At 50.8% G+C, this 2,897-nt stretch overlaps 1 non-coding gene across 1 annotated transcript; it reads right to left on the bottom strand.

Moving 5' to 3' along the window:
* Positions 1 to 483: 483 nt before the first annotated feature.
* Positions 484 to 556, bottom strand: TRNAM-CAU (transfer RNA methionine (anticodon CAU)). The gene has a single exon. It is a non-coding gene; the product is annotated as a tRNA-Met (tRNA).
* Between the last annotated feature and the right edge of the window lie 2,341 nt (positions 557 to 2,897).

Raw genomic sequence — 2,897 nt, 5'->3', positions numbered from 1 at the left:
GCAGGAGAGCAAGCGGTGCACCGTCTGCTGAAAGCAGTACGGCGTCTGCATGCCAAAAAGGCGTGAAACGATTGTCTGCCAGAGCTTCCTGATGACATGCACCAGAAACACCCGCAAGAATGTTTTTGCCCCATCGTGCACTGGGAGCGTAACCCAGAATTCCAGTGGGCGGCGGGAACTGCGGGAACTGTGGGATAGCGACCCACGGTGCACCCGCTCCGACGTTCGATGCTAGCCTCGGTACTGTGGACGCACTCTGCCGAATTCACGCGCTTCAGTGGGGACACCGAAGCCTGAATGTCTAAAATAGCTCCCGAAATTTCGAATCGAATAATTTTGAACTAATTTCATACTGTACACGTACCGTTAGAAAAGTCTGTGTGTGTGTGTTAGATGGATGGGAGGGTGTCTAGAAACCACTCAGCTCTAGTCTTTTTTTCTCTGATTTACGTTAGAAAATCTAAAGCAGGGAGCAAGAAGAGTTGCCTTCTCTGAGGCTTGAACTCAGGACCTTCAGATTATGAGACTGATGTGCTGCCTGCTGCGCTAAGAAGGCTTGGAAGAGCTTTAGGCTCGGTGCTTATAGAACCAGCTGAGCAGCGGGGAACCAGCTGAGCAGCAAACAGCAGGACTTCGCCTGGGAGTTCACCTGGAGTGAGCCCACTGAGGCTTAAACCCTAACGACTTCTCTGAGGAATTACTGCATCTCCGGAGGAAGCTCATAGTAGGAAGGTAATATGGATGGGGAGTGTTCAACTGTTGTGACCTGCACTGGATGTGCCATCTTTGTCTTTCTTCCAGAGGACAGAAGCGACTTTGTCTGTACAAAGTGCAAGCTGGTCTCCATAGTGGAAGAGAAGGTTCAAGGTCTGGAGCAACAGGTATCGACCCTGCGTTGCATAAGAGAAACTGAAGATTTCCTGGACAGACGTCAGGATATGCTTCTATGGGCACAAGGTTCTGAAGATTCAGAGCAGGCTGCGCAGCAGGGACAGGAGGACTGTGAAGAAATCTGCCAACATGTGACCTCCAGAAGAAGAAGGGGGAAAGTCCATGGACCAGCAAAGCGGACACAGGAAAGAAACCATTTTCATGTTCTCTCCACAGGTACCATTGCGGGGAGTGACCCAGATGATACGTCTGGGGGAAGGGAGCAGAAGGAGACTCCACCAGTTGAAAGGCATGAGATGCACTGTCCTAGGGTTGGGGGTTCCACGACCATCACTCCCAAGAGAAGGAGGTGGGCGGTGGTGGTCGGGGACTCTCTCCTCAGGAGGACTGAGTCATCTATCTGCCGCCCTGACCGGGAAAACAGAGAAGTCTGCTGCTTGCCGGGGGCTAAGATTCGCGATGTGACGGAGAGACTGCCGAGACTCATCAAGCCCTCGGATTGCTACCCCTTCCTGCTTTTCCATGTGGGCACCAATGATACTGCCAAGAATTACCTTGAGCGGATCACTGCAGACTACGTGGCTCTGGGAAGAAGGATAAAGGAGTTTGAGGTGCAAGTGGTGTTCTCGTCCATCCTCCCCATGGAAGGAAAAGGCCTGGGTAGAGACCGTCAAATCGTGGAAGTCAAGGAATGGCTACACAGGTGGTGTCGGAGAGAAGGCTTTGGATTCTTTGACCATGGGATGGTGTTCAAAGTAGGAGGAGTGCTAGGCAGAGACGGGCTCCACTTAACGAAGAGAGGGAAGAGCATCTTCGTGAGCAGACTGGCTAACCTAGTGAGGAGGGCTTTAAACTAGGTTCACCAGGGAAAGGAGACCAAAGCCCTGAGGTAAGTGGGGAAGCGGGATACCGGGAGGAAGCACGACCTGGAGCGTGTGAGAGGGGAGGGCTCCTGCCTCATACTGAGAACAAGGGGCGATCAGCGGGTTATCTCAAGTGCCTATATACAAATGCACAAAGCCTGGGACACAAGCAGGGAGAACTGGAGATCCTGGCCAAGTCAGGGAATTATGATGTGATTGGAATAACGGAGACTTGGTGGGATAACTCGCATGACTGGAGTGCTGTCATGGATGGATATAAACTGTTCAGGAAGGACAGGGAGGCCAGAAAAGGTGGGGGAGTTGCACTGTATGTAAGGGAGCAGTATGACTGCTCAGAGCTCAACAATGAAACTGTAGAAAAACCTGAGAGTCTGGATTAAGTTTAGAAGCCTGAGCAACAAGAGTGATGCAGTGGTGGGAGTCTCCTATAGACCACCAGACCAGGGGGATGAGTGGATGAGGCTTTCTTCCGGCAACTCGCAGAAGCTACAAGATGGCATGCCCTGGTTCTCATGGGCGACTTCAATCATCCTGATATCTGCTGGGAGAGCAATATAGCGGTGCACAGACAATCCAGGAACTTTTTGGAAACTGTAGGGGACAATTTCCTGGTGCAAGTGCTGGAGGAACCGACTAGGGGCAGAGCTCTTCTTGACCTGCTGCTCACAAAGCGGGAAGAATTAGTAGGGGAAGCAAAAGTGGATGGGAACCTGGGAGGCAGTGACCATGAGATGGTCGACTTCAGGATCCTGACACAAGGAGGAAAGGAAAGCAGCAGAATACGGACTCTGAACTTCAGAAAAGCAGACTTTGACTCCCTCAGAGAACTGATGGGAAAGATCCCCTGGGAGAATAACATGAGGGGGAAAGGAGTCCAGGAGAGCTGGCTGTATTTTAAAGAATCCTTATTGAGGTTACAGAGACAAACCATCCCGATGTGTAGAAAGAATAGTAAATATGGTAGGCGACCAGCTTGGCTTAACAGAGAAATCCTTGCTGATCTTAAACACAAAAAAGAGGCTTACAAGAAGCGGAAGATTGGACAAATGACCACAGATGAGTATATAAATATTGCTCAGGCATGCAGAAGTGAAATCAGGAAGGCCAAATCACACCTGGAGT

The sequence above is a fragment of the Lepidochelys kempii genome, unplaced genomic scaffold, assembly GCF_965140265.1.
Source record: "Lepidochelys kempii isolate rLepKem1 unplaced genomic scaffold, rLepKem1.hap2 scaffold_69, whole genome shotgun sequence".
In the NCBI taxonomy this organism is placed as follows: Eukaryota; Metazoa; Chordata; order Testudines; family Cheloniidae; genus Lepidochelys; species Lepidochelys kempii.
Note: the sequence above shows the minus strand (reverse complement) of the source record. Positions and strands in the feature narration are given on the sequence as shown.